Source organism: Dromiciops gliroides, chromosome 1, assembly GCF_019393635.1.
Source record: "Dromiciops gliroides isolate mDroGli1 chromosome 1, mDroGli1.pri, whole genome shotgun sequence".
NCBI lineage: Eukaryota > Metazoa > Chordata > Mammalia > Microbiotheria > Microbiotheriidae > Dromiciops > Dromiciops gliroides.
In genome coordinates, this window is record NC_057861.1 from 218,725,009 (window position 1) to 218,742,339 (window position 17,331).

Genomic DNA, 17,331 nt, shown 5'->3' on the forward strand with positions numbered 1-17,331 from the left:
AAAGAAAAATATAAGGATGACATTTCATACCGTGTGGTTTTAGTTTTTGGTTTAATTTAATTTTGTGGGTTAGTGGTAATTACCACAAATCATTCAATTCATATACCCCCCAGTTCTTTGATTAACCCAGGGGTGGGGAGGAAGGGATGAGAGCAGCTTCAACTCTAAGCTGAAAGCAAGAGTGTCAAATTTCTTTTCAACTGTTGTCTTTTCAAACAATAAAAACACTTTGGCCCAGATCAGTGCCCATTTTTGGTTTTCCTTAACCCCTAAAGTCCTTGATTTAATTCTAGATTTAAGAGTTGAATACTGATCTTCCCAAGGTGTTCTTCATCCCTACTAGGAACATGGTTTAAACTTCAGGGAGAATTATTTCAGTTGGATATAAAGATTATATTACTATCACCATAATAAAATCTAATAAGTATTGCAATAAGCTAGTGAGAGAAAAGCTATGAACTTTTTCCCTAAAGGTCTTTTTAAAAGAATGAAAAGGGACCATAACTGTAATCTAGTTTAATTCCTTTGATTTTTGGCAAAATACCACCTCAATACTTTTGGACAAAGAGGATATATCTATCATATGTTAATATGTGTAGAGAAGGCATCATAACTTTTTCAATATCAGAGCCACATGTCCAATAATCTTCATGCTCAAGACAAGTTTCCTTATGATCAATGTAAATCTTTAAAACAGTCTGTCATATGAGCTCATTTGCTCCTGTGTCCTCATCCTGAATAAGGCATCTTGTATGTTCTTAAAGATTTATCCGGTAGTGCCAGCTAGGCAGCAAGGTGTGAGGAAGACCTGAGTTCAAATCTGAACTCAGATACATATTAGTTGTGTGGCCCTGGGCAAGTCCCAAGTCACTTAACCTTGTTTGAATCATTTTCCTCATCTGTAAAATGATCTGAAGAAGGAAATGCCAAACCAGTCCAGTATCTCTGGAAAACCCTAAAAATGGGTCATGAAGAGGCAGACACAGTGCTCGCTTCAGCAGCACATATACTAAAATTGGAATGATACAGAGAAGATTAGCATGGCCCCTATGCAAGGATGACACACAAATTCATGAAGAGTCAGACACAACTGAAACGACCAAACAACAAAGTAATGCTAGAGCCTTTTCTTCTCTAGCTAGGAAGATCTAAAGGATGAAAGGAGAAAAAAAAATTTCAGGGTCATGGAAAACAAATGATGAGAAGAATTTTAAAAAGCAGTTAATAGTATGAAATACCAAAAAAAGTGAAAAGCAGGAGAACTGAACAAAAGTCATCAGCTATAACTAAAAAGAGGTGATTGGTAACCTTTGACAAAGCATAATTATCATTAAAGAAAAATATTTATGACTGCTATAGCCATTTAGACTCTCTGGATCTCAAGTTGCTATAATCTATAAAAGAAAAATTATAGAAGCTTACCTACTTGAGGCTGAGATTAGACTAAACTTCTTAAGTTATCACTCTGATGTAGAACATCTGAACTCACTCTTTACCTACCTTAACTATTACCAAGGCTACCATCCTAATTCTGAGAACATATGCCTAGACACCATTTAAGAGCATGCCTTAGAACCCTTCTTTCATTAAGCCACATTCTTCCAAGCTCCTTTTCTCAGGTAGAGGTTGACTCATATATTACATCATTACATTTCCTATTACACTGCCTCATACCTTAGTAAAGGAAAGAAAAACCCAGGCTTTGTATTTCTTCTCAAAGACAAATAAGTGAACTCATTGCAAGTGACAGAGCTAAAGTTGTTTCACAGGCTGATGAATAGAAAACATTTGTTGACTGAAGACAAGCTTAGAGAAACAGATGAGGTACACTGAAAATTTCATTTGTCAGTAGAAAATTTTAACTGTGGGTCCTGTCAACTGAGCAACAAGAGGTACCATTAGCCTGATTCTCATCTCTTCAACTTTTTCTCTTAACACACTCATCTGTTTGACACAGGGCCAGAAGTCATTTTCTTGCCTCTAAAATGAGGGGATTGCCCTAGATCATCTCAAAGATTCCCTCAAGTCCTAACATTTTGTGATTCTATGGGACTTAATAATATTCCAGAATTTTACTGCTTCTTCAGAATTCTACCATGATGTTGAGTGGTGCCCTCTTGAATAATCTCATACATACTCATAGGTTACCACAGACAATGATTTCCTAATTTTAGAAACTTGGTCGACTGGTAATCTGTACTTGCTGTGAAATAAGACTCAGACAACCATGCTAATTCTCAAGTGGAGAAGCGGGAATCATACCTTTGCCTCACTAGGGTCAAATCTAACAGGGCTGAGTTGTAATTTGAAATAAAATCTCTGGAGACAGCAGGTCAGCAACAAGCAAAACCTCTACAATTTGAACCTACAGTAAACATAGGAAGAAAAGATCTGTCAAGGGCAGCATGTATAATAAGGAAAAGAATGCCCTGCCTTTAAATAACCAGGCTAAAAGATTCATGTAACAATTCCTTACCATAAACATTTTCCTCAGGAAATAGAATCCCTACCTGTATCCCTACATGTTGAAAGACTTCTTGAAACTCCCTTTTTTCTTTTCTTTTTTTCCCTTCTTTTGAAACTCCCTTTTAAAAATATTTTTATTTAATATATATTTAGTAAAAATATTTGATTTTATTTAATATATACTTAGAAAATATAATATTATTTGGTATTTTATTGGATACAATTTTAGTAAATATTATTTGGTATTTTATTTAATATATACTTAGCAAATATTACTTAATATTTTCTTTAATACATTTAGTAATATCATTTGATATTTTGTTTAATATACATTTAGTAAATATCTTTGCTATTCTATTTAATATACTTAGTTAATATTACTTAGTATTTTATTTAATATATGTATTTAGTAAATATTATTTGATATATTCCCTATTTAATGTGCTATATGATTTTAAATGTATTTTATTGAATTTGTATTCTATATAGAAAATTCAAATTGGTCATTTTCTCTATTTAATGAAGCCCATAGCTTTACAATTAATTGTAGTGCCTAACAAATACTTTATTTTATGAGATATGCTACCTTGTGACATGATCGAGAAAAAGGTTTTGTAGGGATGAAAACTATATTCCTAGGCTTTTCTACTCAGGTCATGCTAAATAATAAATCATCAAACCTTTTCACTTTAGCTACTTCCAAGAGAACTTAGGTGAAGATTGTATTTCCCCCCCTTTCATTGAATATATGCTTTTGTGTCAGACAAGCCAAAAGGTAACACAGTTAGAATATAGTAAATGTCAATATTTAATCTGGCTTTTCCTTCTCCATTTTTAAACCACAATGCATCATCTCAGCATGATAAATAACAACTGTCCCGCTTCTTCCCCCAACTGACTCAAGCTATTTTTGTTGCTAGGTAATGTCTGCAGTGAGCTGTCCTCCAAACACAGAAAAGATTAAGAGATATCAGATGGCATGGAAGATGGCTTCCTACTAATCACTGCTGAAAAGCCCTCACACTTGACATTCTAGGGCAATATCAGCCCATCTATTGTTTGAAGCTATCAGTCATCTGTGGCAATACATTACAGATACTACCTCCTGCCTTCTCCAAACGCAAGAACTCTATCATGTAGCCATTTGTATTGATCAGTTGGAGACCAAAAGAACCTGGAGGAGTGAAGGGAAACATAAATGTTAACAAACCTACTGTATTCAGATTTCACGTGGCAGGAGAAAAAAAACACTCCTGCTTCTGTTGTAAGCATTCCTTTGCCTACTCAGTATAGTCAGAGAAACAGAAGGGCACAGACTGCAGAAAAGGTGGAGTTCAAGAAATTGGCTGCCATTCCCAGCACTTGCCAAAGGGATTTACTATATGACAGCAAATAGTTTAATCATTCCATGTTTTTCTTTAATTGAGAATGCCTATGACAGTGAGGGTCAAGCAGAATATCATGTGGGTGAATAAATGATTCAATCAACAATGATTATATACCTACCGACCACTGTCAGTTATTCAGTAAATAAATATTTATTAAGTAGCTACTACATGCTAGGCCCTGTGCTGCACATAGTACTAGGGGATGCAAAGAAAAAGTACTGGGAATACAAAAGGAAAACAGTCCTTGCCCTCAAAGAGCTTACATTCTAATGGGAGAAATAATGTGTACATATATAGTCATATTTTTAAAAAAATACATCCCCAAGGTAATATGGTGGGGGGAGGCTAGAAACTGGGTGGAAAGATGGAGCTTGAAGTAAGTCTTGAAGGAAACAAAGAACTTGAAAAGATAGAGTTAAGGAAGGAGAGCCTTCCAGGCATAGGGTGTTATTGGCAGCCAATACAAAGGGTTGGGAGAAGGAATGTCTTCTGTGACAAAGAAGAAAGTCAGTAAAGTTGTACTATAGAGGATGTGAAAATGATCATACATAATAAGGTGAGAAAGATAGGATGGGGTTAAGTTCTTTTGTGGCCTTACTTTATACACAGAACTGCATATACCAACTCTAGTCAGTTTAGAACAAAACAAAACCAAAATTCAAGAGCCAATTTAAGGGGGAAAATCAAAGGTGGTAGAATGCTCTTTGGTCTGAAGATTTATTACTTTCTGTTATCCCTGGAATTTCATGAAACTTTTCATCTGCTTTGAAAGAATGGCTTAGAAGGAAAAGAAATAAGGAAAAAGATTGTTGACATATTTAGAAGTGACAAAGATTAGTTTAAATCCCCAAACCATCTGTAGTACTGTCCCCAGTATCCTATTCTTAAAAGAAGAAAACAATCTACAGCTTAGAATCATAGGAAGTAGTGTGTTAAAATGGAAAACACACTGAAATTGGATTTAGGAGACCTGGCCTATAGCCCTAGTCCTAAAGAACTGTATCAATCAATCCATCAATAAACATTTAAGTGCTTACTATGTGCCAGGCAATGTGCTAAGCACTGGGGATTCAAAAAGAGGTAAAAGGCAGTCCCTGCCCTCAAGAAATTCACAATCTAATGGGAGGGACAACATGAAATGAAATATATACAAACAACTTCCATGCAGAATAATTAAGAAATAATTAACAGAGCGAAGGCACTATCATTTAGAGGAGTTGGGGAAAGCTTCCTGTAAAAGATGGAATTTTATCTGGATTTAAAGAAAGCCAAGGAAGCCAGTAAGTGGAATTGAAGAGAAAGAATGCTCCAAACATAGGGAATAGCCAGAGAAAATGCCTAGAGCTGAGAGATGGGATGTCTTGTTTTCAGAACAATGGAAAGGAAACCTGTGTCACTGAATCAAAGAGTATCTGTCAGACATCCAAAAGGCAGCTGGAAGTGTGAGACTAGGGGTCAGCAAAGAGTTTTAGAAAGAATAAGTAGATTTGAGAATCATGGATCATAGAGACGATAAATCCACGGGAGGTGATGAGATCACCAACTAAAGTAATATATATATATATATACATATACATATATTATATATATATATATACATATACACACACATATATATACACACACACACATATACACACACACACACACACACACACACAGAGAAAAGAAGATGATTGAGGTTAGAACCCTGAGGGACACCAAGAGTGAGAGACTGTGATCTGGATGAGAACCCAGAAAAGGGGACTGAGGAGGAGTTAAATAGGTAGAAGGAACAACAAGAAAGAGTGGTGTCCCAAAAATCTAGATAGAAAAGAGTATTAAGGAGGAGAGGGTGATCAACAGTATTGAAAGCTGTAGAGAGATCAAGGAGAATGAGGAATGAGAAAAGGCCATTGGATGTGGCAATTAAAAGATCACTCTAACTTTGGAGAGAGCAGTGTGGGTAGAATAATAAGGTCAGAAGCCAGCCTGAAGAAATTGGGTTAAGAAGAGAGTAATAGGAGGGGAAAGTGGAGGCACCTATCCTGAAAGGCCTTTTTAAAGAATCTAGCTACAATGAGCAAAAGAGATAGAGGATGATAGTGGGTATGGAAGGATCAAGAAATGTTTTTTTGAGTATGGGGGAGACAGGGAAAGATTGAAAATAAGTGATAGAGGGGCAGCTAGGTGGCGCAGTGGATAAGAGCACCGGCCCTGGAGTCAGGAGTACCTGAGTTCAAATCCAGCCTCAGACACTTGACACTTACTAGCTGTGTTACCCTGGGCAAGTCACTTAACCCCAATTGCCTCACTAAAAAAAAAAAAAGAAGTGATAGAGATGATGATAAAGGCAGCAATGTCTTGGAGGAGACAACATGGAATGAGATTGAACAGGTAGAGGAGTCAGCCTTGATAAAAAGTAAAGCCATTTCATCATGTGAGACAGGGGTGAAGAAAGAGATAGCAGCAGGAAACACCTGAGTGATAGGAGATGAGGAAGAGGGGAGAAAAGCAAGCTCAAGGCTAATGGCTTCCATTTTTTCTGTGAAATATGAAGCAAGAATTTCTGCTGAGAGAGTGGGAGCAGGTGGAACAATAGGAGTTTTGAGGCAGGATGAAGAGGCTTGGAAGAGCCATGGTGGAGAGTGGGATAGTGAGTTGATAAGGCAGTTACTGAAGGATTACCCAGTAGCAGTGAGGGACCAGCTGAGATTGTGGAATATTCTTTTTTTTTTTACCTCTGGCAAGTCATGACTTGTCTGTGGCTATGCTTCCTCATCTATAAAATAAATGAATTAAATTTGACGATCTCTAAGGCCTTTCAGATAAAAACAATTAAGTCAACAAATATTTATTAAGCACCTATTATGTGCTCAACACTGTGCTAAATGCTAAGGATAGGTAGAAAGTCAAAAACCGATCCCTTCTCTGAAGGGGTTTACGTTCTTTTGGGGGAGACAACATGTAGACAATTATGTACAAACAAGATCCATACAGAGCAAATTGAAAATAACCTCAGATGAAAGAGGGTTTAAAGAGGGCCAGGAAAGGCTTATTTCCAATGCTCAAATCTTATATTTACAGGAAACAGGCAGAAGGAAGATAAAAAAGGAAGAAGCCAAAAGAAGAAAGGTCAATAGATATTTACACCATGTTTTTACCACTGAAAGTCCTGAAGACCTTGGGAGAATATTCCGATTTCATTGAACTGAGAAAAGTTGGGGCAGTTCTGGAGGTAATAGGCAGTGAAATTCCATTTTCAAATGGGCCTGGGCATCTGGTTCAACTAGTATATTAAGAGTAGACCTAAGATAATCTACAGCAAGGCCTAATTCCCTGGAGTTTGCTCTGGATCAGACTAGATATCAATTTCTACCAGACATTTTAGTCTGCAAAGCATTCAGGTCTTAGAAGGTGTAGCCCATCTGGGTCTGACCACATCTGGAGAATTGTGTTCATTTCTAGTCAATACATTTTCTTTTTTTGGAGGGGCCATGAGGGATAAATGACTTGCCCAGGATCACACAGCTAGTAAGTGTCAAGTGTATGAGGCCAGATTTGAACTCAGATTCTCCTGAATCCAGGGCCGGTGCTGTATCCACTGCACCACCTAGCTGCCCCTTAATCACTACATTTTTAGAAAGAATGAAGGCAAATTGGAGAGTAGTCAGAGAAGGGAGACAAGGTTGGTGAAGAACATTTGAGACCATGTCATAATAGGATGGGTTGAAGAAATTAGGGATGATTATCCAAGAGAAGACTTGGAAGATTATGATAGTTGTCTACAAGTATTTTTCTAAGTTAAAATTTATCTTTTGCTAAGTGTTTCTAGCAATAGGTAGAAAATTCAAAGAGCAGATTCAGGCATAAAATCAGGAGAAATAACCCAACAATTGGAGCTATCCCAAAACTGAATGGGCTGCCTCTGAAGGCAGTGGATCCTGCATTATTGGAGGCTCCTAAATGGCAACTGGCTGCTCTACTGGTGTATGCTGTGGAAGAGGTTCTTGTTCAGGCTTGGGGTCAGATTGCATGACACCCAAGATCTCTTCCAACTGAGTCTCAGTGGAGTCAGACTACAGCATCAAAGAGCATACCAATATATGAGCAATGTGCTTCACCTGTGTTTCTTCAGTATAATGGAATATGTGGCTATCTATCTATTGTCAGGCAAGAAGGAAGTCAATTGTTTAAAACTCTCTATTTCCTTTACTATAAAGTGAGGAAAGTAGGGAGGGAAATGGTAAATAAGTTATGTTGAAATGCAACTCAATTCAACTCAATATTTATTATTTATCATGTGCAGAACACTATGCTAGGAAATGGGAAAATACAACTTTTATATTAGATACCCTGCCATCAAGAAACTTACAATCTGGCTAATATGACAGAAAAGGAAAATGAAAAAATTTGGAGAAGCTGTAGAAAAATTGGAATACTCATGCAGTGTTGGTGGAGTTGTGAACTGATTTAACCATGCGGAAGAGCAATTTGGAAGTATGACCAAAGGTCTATGAAACTGTGACAATTGACCCAGAAATAACCACAATTAGGTTTGTATCCCAAAGAGATCAAAGGAAAAGGAAAAGGACCTATATGTACAAAAATATTCATATAATCTCTTATTGTGGTGGCAAAGAATTGGAAATTGAGGGAATGACATCAATTGGAGAATGGTTGAACAAGGTGTGGCATATGATTGTGCTATAAGAAATGATCAGAAAGATGCTTTCAGAAAAACCTGGGAAGACTACTGTGAATTGATGCAAAGTGAAGTCATCAGAACCAGGATAACATTGTACATGGTAGCAGCAATTTTGTATTATAATCAACTGTGAATGACAGCTATTCTCAATAATACAATGATCCAAGACAATTCCAAAGGAAATGCTATCTACCTCCAAAGAAAGAACTGATGGAGTCTGAATGCAGATCAAAAGCATACTTTTTTTTTTTCAAAACTGTCTTCTTCTTGTTTGTTTGTTTTGGTCTGTGTTTTCTTTCACAACATGGCTAATATGGAAATATGTTATGCATGAATGCACATGTATAATTTATATAAAATAGCTTGCCTTCTGAAAGAAGAGGGAGAAGGAAGAAGAGAATTTGGAACTCAAAATTTTAAAAGATAAATAAATGTTAAGAATGGTTTTTACATGTAACTGGAAAAAATAAAATATAAAAATTTTCAAAAAAAGAAATAATATTTGAATGATTTATATTTATATTCTAAATAGTTCCAGGTGATATGAATTCAGATAATAATGTATCACAAATTTAATGTTTCCTGATAAGATATCTGAAAGGCAGATTTTATAGCAATGGCTAAATAAATCTATATATAGTTCTACAGAGTTGCCTGGTTCTTAAAGAGGTTATATAAACTTGTCTCTGGTCACCCAGCTATTGTGATTTTAACCTGGACAGGATTTTAACCTAGGTCTTCCTAACTCTGTGCTATGCAGTGTCTTATGACAAGTAGCAAATGTTTAGCCTAATTTTTAGAGATAGAGAATGAGGCATATAGAACTATTTCTCGGCTGTACAGTGAGCCAGTGGACAAGAACAAAACTCAATTTTTTCCTAAGTTCATAATTTCTTTACCCCATAAGCTACATGACTTTGCACAGCTCTGCCTCACAAATTCAATTCACATGCAAGTCAAGACATTATTGTCATGATGTCATTGATCCTCTTTGAGAAGGAAGGACAAACAACAACATTTGACTGCTTATATCATGTAGTAGCATTAGCGGCCCATGCTATTAAGATCTTCTCTTTACTGAACTTTACACAGAGGTCTGCATTAACCACAGTAGAGACAATTAATAGGCATTTTAATTATCAAATTTATAGATGGCTATTAAGTTTGTTTTAATGTATCCCGCACCATGATGCTATATTTTACAGATATAATTAATATAATATGAATAATTTATTTAGCTCTCATACAGCTTCTGCCCTTCTGTTCCCTTTCGGTCTATAGCTTAATAAAGGAAGACAGGATCCCTCAGGCAAGAGTTGAAAAGTGCTATTTGATAAGGAGCACAGGGAGGTTCTTCTGTTCTCTCATCTTTCTTTATATCGAGGTTACAAACAAGCAAAGAAACAGCCCTACCAAAGTTGAGTTAAGTCAAGGATGGAAAAAAAGATATTGTGAGAATGGTCAAAAAAGATCTCAAAACCTCAAAAAGATACAGTGGATACTTTCAAAATGTTTGAATAAAAGTGAATACTTTGCTGGATGCTCTACATAATCAGCCCTTTAAAGATATCAAAGGATAAGCAGAGGCTGACTCTTTTATCGCATGCCCTTTACCGAATTATATGTTCCCTGATCATATTTTCCAAGTTGTTGATTTCTGCCTTTCTAGTAACCATTCATCAAATATGGCCATGATTTCATTGTTATTTTACGGTAAAAATACATCATGTTTAATATCTCTTATTTAACAGAATTCATGTGATTTGTTCTTTTCTTTCTTCTCTCATTTCTATCTCGGGATACCATAAGCATACATCTGGTCATGATATGATAAGGTAATAATGCAAGTATTCTGAAATAGATTAACATCCTCATATTGCTGTGTGGTAGGTTCTATAGGAATTAGTCCCCTCCTTTTGTAGATGAGCAAATTAAGGCTTGGGAAAGAGGTTAAGCGACTTGCTCAGGGTCACATACATAACCAGTGAGTAGTAGAGAGAGGATTTTAACTCAGGAGTCCCCTGACTCCAAATACAACAATCTTTCCACTTTAGCTCCCAACTCCTTTGATAAAAATTTTCAGTGGTTCTCCATTGTCTACCAAGTAAAGTTTAAACTCATTTTCCTAGTCTTCAAGGCCTTCCATGGCCTTCCACAGTCTGTTACAGAACCTAGCACAGTGCCCAGAACACAATAAGAACTTAATAGATGCTTATTTATTGACTCTTTCTACTCTTCCTTTCCAGCCTTCTTTCATATTACTGTGTATTATAACCAAGCAGTACTCATCTACACACATGCTTTACACTTTTCCCTTGTGCAAGCCATTGCTTATACTGTTACTTCATCCTATAATGTCTTTTTTCTCCTCTTCCTCTCCCCTTCTCAAATCATCTTGTATTTATTTATTTCTGTATTATAGCCCCCAGCAGATTATAAGATCAAGGGCATAGACCATTTTACTGTTTTGTCTTTGAATCCCCAATTCCTGGTACAATTCCTGGTTTTACAAATTAAAGATAATTACTAAATCCTTATTGAACTGAGTTGTTGAATTTAAACCCTAGTCATCATTAAAGAGAAGCAGCTTGGCTAAGTATATAGAGTGCAATATTTAGCGTCAGGAGGAAGGCCAAGGTTCAGATCCTGACTGACATTTACTAGTTGTTTGTTCATTGAAAAGTCACTTAATTGACTCACAGATGTTTATCAAGTGCCTACTATGTGCTTAGCACTGAACACAGTGCTTAGAATATAGCAAGCATTTAATAAATGCTTCTCACTGATGTATAGACAATGCTAGGTGTTGGGTTACAAGTATAAAAACTGAAACAATTTCTATTCCCAGTGAGATTGAAGCCTAACAGGAAAAACAACAAGAACATAGAAATACATATGGTATAAATATTAATTCAATAAATGCAAATATAGTCAAAGCAGTTAAATGACTTTCTTACTGTTGCCTCTCCAACTTTTATGTCTTTGCTCAGGTCAGAACCCAATATGTACAATATACTCCCTCCTCCCATCTGTTCTTGAAATACCAAACTTTCCTCAAGGCTTAGGTTGGGTACCTCCTCTTACAGGAAGCCTATCCTGATTCCCCCAGATGATAGCTGCACTGTATTTACTTTGCATATATTTTGTATTTAATTGTGTCCATGTTGTTTCCCTCCATAGGATATAAACTCCTCAAAGGCAGGAACCATTTGTTTTGTCTTTGTTTGCCTAGCACCTAGCATAGTGGCTAGAACACAGTAGGCTCTTAATAAATGCTTTTTTAATGAATGAATAAGTACCAACTTAAAATCAACAAAGCAGTTTAAAAAGCTGTGTATCATTTTTAATTTCTGTCAGTTATAAGGAAGCTTGACTGATATATCCCACTAAAAGCTGTTTATTTTTCAGGAGTTTATAGTAGTAAGTCTAAGAACATGTCAGGCCCCCAGAGGAAATTTGGATGACTATCAATTGGTGATGGATTTGGAACTAGAGGACCTGAATTCAAATCCTGACTTTTTCGCATACTACCATTATAACTTTTTTTTATAGGTCACTTAACCTATCACAACCTCAGTTTTCTCATATATTAATAGAGAACATTTGTAGCTAGGTAGCACAATAGATATAGTCCTGGACCTGGAGTCAGGAGGACCTGAATTCAAATCCCATCTCAGATCCTAGTTGTTTGGCCCTGAGAAGTTATTTAACCTCTTTTCTGTCTCCATTTCCTCATCTCTAAAATGGGAAATAATAATAGCACCTAGGGATCCTAGAGATGTTATATGGATCAAATAAGATAATAAGTATAAAGCACTTTGCAAATTTAAAGTGCTATATAAATGCTATCATCAGTATCAGTACTGAACTACTTAACCTAGCTATCATCACCACTACCTAAATCAGAGCATTGTGAAGCTCAAATGACAATGCAGGTCAAGTTCTTTACAGTTGACAAGTGCTATGTATACAGGCTATTATTATAGTGATATTATAATTTATATTTAATTATTATTTTATTATTATACTTTGACCATTGAAATACATTGAAACTAACTTCTTAAGTGGAGAAAAATCACACTTTGAAGGTGGATGTTAAAAAATTAAAATGTAAATTATAAATTTCACACTTTTGGTGTTACTTTTATCTATCCTTTGAAAAATAGTTATTATCATAGTTATATTGTTATATTATATTTATTACATTTTATTTTTATTACATTATTATAGTTTTACCATTGAAATACATTGAAACTAACTTCTTAAATGGGGAAAAAAATCACACTTTGAAGGTAGATGCTAAAAAGATTAAAATGTAAATTATAAATGTCATACTTTGGGTATTATTTTTATCTATCCTTTGGAAAATATCTTTTGGTAGAGTCTAAAACTTCTTTATAAAGTTTTCTGTTTAAAATAAATACACTGAAACCACAACAAAGCTTTTCTTTTTGGAGGATAAAGGACCAGGCCTATGATTTTATCAGTACTGGAAGCTCCCTTTGAAAAAACCTTCCTCTACTAAGGCAAACTGACACCTTTTCTGTGACTTGGAGTCTTAGAGAGTTTCTTGGGGCACCAAAAAGCTAAATGACTTTCTTAAGGTCCCAGAGCCAGAATGTGTCAGAGGGAGGAGCTGAACCTGTCTTTTCCCTAGCTCTCAGGCTAACCCCCAACCTACCAAGCCATGCTGCCTCTGCAAAAAGGAAAAAAAAAAGTGTAGTAAGACCTGTCCCATACCAGGTTGAAGCACATTAACCTTATGTTCTACAACAACTACTCCAGCATATTAAAAATGAAAGGTGTGAGGAAATATGGTTGAAGAGAGATCATGTGGGATACAGGAATCTCATGATCTGTAAAAAATAATAATCCTTCAAACCCTTTGGGAACAGTATGTTTGGTTGGTTTTGCAGTGCCCCTTTAAAATAGAGATTTGCTTTGATTTTGGTGGTGAAGATTTAGAGGAGAAAGAGAAACAGAGGAATATTATTTTGTTGGGTTTTAAAAAAAATTATTGTTGTTTTTTTCTGTCGCCCCTTGTCCCCCTCGCAGGCCCACTCTTCCCTTTGCCTCCTTTCCCACCATCCTATAAGGCAGTGTTGTAAAACGAAGAATATCATTGGGGTATTTTTGATGCAGCAAAGGTCTTCATCTGCTGGAGACGTGAATCAAACTCACATGTTGATAGAGTGGTGGTTGCTATGACACCGTTACAAGCCTGTTTATGTTATGAGTCCTCAGCAAGGAAACCTGCATGCAGTCTCCTCTATTCTGGGAGTGTAAGTACTTTGACTTATGAGTTATGACAAACATTTTTAAACTGTATATCTGTTATTGCTGTAACAGCGAGTGTGTGCCCAGGGAGGGGAGGAAGGGAAGGATGGATGGTCAAGCACTCATCAAACTGTTCTAAAATAATGAAAAAAAAAAAAGCATGATTCTGTGAGAACTAAAAATATCAACAGTCACCAACACTCAGCTTTGCTCTAAGACTGACGCTAGGGATTGCTACCAGAGACTCAACTCCTCCCCACCCCCACCAAGTCAACAAAATAATCAGGGGCTTGTATATTTCCCAGCACCTATACAGTTTTCATGTATCTGGTATAATATGGAGACACCATTGAGGAGACAGGGTAAAAGAGAAGAAAAAATTGTTAAATCTAACTTTTACTTCTTTTCTTTCCAAGGCATATACTTAAGGAAACCTAATTCTATTCAAAGATGATCCTTGACTTGTGAGGGCCAGACATTACCTGATTTTCCTTACCACCTCTGTATCCCTCAATCAAGCTCCCTGAAAAGACTGCTGATTCAGTGGAGTAAATGATATCTTGCTTGTATCAGATCATTTAAGTTCCAACTCCATCCAAGAATGGTTATTGCCAGGCTATGGGCAACAAGGGGGTCATGGACACAGGGAAAAGAGTCAATACAAGAAGAGAAATAAAGTGAAAAGGGTAGGCATGGGAGTATGTGCCAGGGCCCAAACAGTTCAAGAGCCCTTTAAATTCTTTAATGCACAAAACCCTTGGAATACTCATCATGCATTAAAGATACGGAAACAATAAAAGTATGAGTCCAAACAGATCAACAAGACCGCCTGAAATAGTCAGTTATTTGTAACCAGGACCTGGATCTAGTGGCTTCAGACTTGGTTCTGATGCTCATACTTCAATATCTCTCAAGATTCTTCCAAGTCCCAGCTAAAATCCCACCCTCTACAGGAAGCCCTACCCAATCACCCTTATTTCTAGTGTTTTCCCTCTCTTGATTATTTCCTACTTATCCTGCATATAGCTTGTTTGCACAGTTATTTGCATGATATCATCCCCATTGGACTGTGAGGTCCTTGAGGGAAGGGACTATCTTTTGTCTCTTTATCTCCAATGCTTTTCAGGGCTTGTCACATAGTAGTAGGCACTCAATAAATGCTTGTTGACTGACTGACTGACATTGACTCCTCATGACTTTAACCCAAAGGTGTCAAACTCAGATTTAACAGATTCAATGTAATGAAATGTTTAACAAAATAAATAAAAATACAATAAAATATAGATAATGTCAATTGTAGTTTTCTAAGTGAATATATAACCTGGAGGGATCCATTTCTCTTTGAGTTTGACACCATTGCAGTTCTAGCTTCTACATTTATTTGTTTGGTTGCCATGGGAGATTATCAACATGCCACTGAATGATCCATTGACCTTTGTATTTCCCTATACCTCCCCTTTTTTAAAAAAAATTACTTATATTGCTATCTTTTCTTTTTTTGTATTACAATCATTTCTAAATATACAACACTCATCCAGCCAATGAGCCTTCTCTTGTAACATAAAAACAGTTAAGCAATATCACCTGACACAGAAGCTAGATCTCGCATCATATGCAACATTCTGTACCTATATTTCCCCACCTCTCCAAGGAAAATAAGGAGGTACATTTTTCTCTGAAGTCAAAATTATGTACCTCTACCATTTTGAAAAGAAATAAGAAGATAATTATTTTTGTTCTATGCACAAAGCTAAACCAAACTGAAATCCCACAAGTCCCCTGCCCACTGCCAAGTATTCTAGGTGCTAGGGAAAAGGAGTAACCTAGTCCAACCACCAAGACTTTTATTGCTTAAAAGAGATTGTTTTTTGGGTATCAGCAAGATTACATACATTACATACTTTTCTGGAATTTAAAAGTGTTTTGAAATGAAGTATATGCAAGAGGAGGAAGGAGAAGATACTCCTATGCTACAGATTAGGGGATAAGGAAGGAAAAGACTACCACCTGGATGAGTGAAAATTAATTTCTTTAAATTGAATTATATGTTTTACATAATTGCACTGTTTAACTTATATCTGATTGTTTACCACCTCAGGGGAAGAGGGGGGAAAGAGAAGGAGGGATAAAATTGGAACTCAAAACTTTAAATAAAAAGGTTTATCATTTAAAAAAATAAATGGAATTACAAAATGCAAATGGGATCTATTCATTCCTTTCTATTATATATAGAAAAGCCTCTCTTGTAAACAAGGAAAAGAATAGGACACAGGTGACCTGAGATGGAATATGCTTCACTTTTAATTGTTTGTGTTTTTATTTCATTGCTTTTAAAGGGCACTCTGTAAAGTGAGCCTTAATGTGTTTGGTTTCTATATTTTTCTCTATCTTGTCTCAGATAATTTGTATGTTGTCTGTGTACGTGACAAAATCCATCAGTAACATTTCCAGATGGCTTTAAATCAGTGACATGCTATTTGTTTTCCCAATTAGCCAAGGCAGGTACATTTTCAAATTCTTTGGAGAATGGAAGTCATTTCATTTGGGGAGGGGGGAAAAGTCATAAAGAAGTAATAATAACCCTAAATAAATATGTAAAGTAATCATCTTGACACATGAAAATCATCTAAAATGTCACATGTCCCAGGGAACTGAGTAAACCAATTTTTCATATTCAACATTCAGAATCCTCACAGAGTCAGGGGTCCTTGGAGGAATAATAGTAGAGCTTTAGGGGTTGTTTTCTCTTAAGTGTTTCAGACCCCCATCATAATAGCTGTGCAAACAATGGATAAGAGGATGGAGAAAATGCAGTTTATGGAATCACATCTCATGTTTTATATTTCTGAATGGCTGATATGTCCCAGAACCACTGTCAGTTAATAGTTTTCCATAGCTACTTCTACAAAAAAGGTAAAAGGCAGTTTATAAATATTTATAGAATATGAAGAAAGAAGGAAAGACAGACCATTTTTTTTTCTTTTTAAAACTAGTTAGAGGGGCATCTGGGTGGTGCAGTGGATAGAACACTGGCCCTGGATTCAGGAGGACCTGAGTCCAAATTCGGCCTTAGACACTTGATACTTGCTAGCTGTGTGACCCTGGGCAAGTCACTTAACCCCAATTGCCTCGCCAAAAAAACAAACAAACAAAAAAAACCTAGGTAGAAAGACTTTCATTCTTAGCATCATCTTCAACCCACCCCACCCCCAACCCTAAAAAAAAAAGATTTTCTTGTTCCGCTGTGGATGTGGTGACATTACTGATTCAAGCAGTGGGTCTAATGAAAGAAAATAATTACATTGCACAGATGGGAAGGAGCTGGGGTGCTATCAGGCATATTGACAGGATTTGTTAAAATATTTTTCAAAATAGTTCAAAAGGAAGCTGGTACCCAGTTCACAAAAACTCCTAAAGACAATATGGCAAATGAACCCATTATTTACAAAAGGCCACCATGGTTTGGTAACTTCTTTTTCTAGTCACATATTCATTCTCTTATCCTTTTCTCTG

The 17,331-nt window shown here is 36.2% G+C and overlaps 1 protein-coding gene and 1 non-coding gene across 17 annotated transcripts in view; one reads left to right on the forward strand and one right to left on the reverse strand.

Moving 5' to 3' along the window:
- Positions 1–17,331, reverse strand: part of LDLRAD4 (low density lipoprotein receptor class A domain containing 4) — a 638,510-nt gene that overhangs the window by 205,976 nt on the left and 415,203 nt on the right. The gene's annotated exons all lie outside the window — the stretch shown is intronic.
- LOC122737560 lies at positions 986–1,092 on the forward strand. Its single transcript, XR_006354388.1, has one exon. It is a non-coding gene; the product is annotated as a U6 spliceosomal RNA (small nuclear RNA).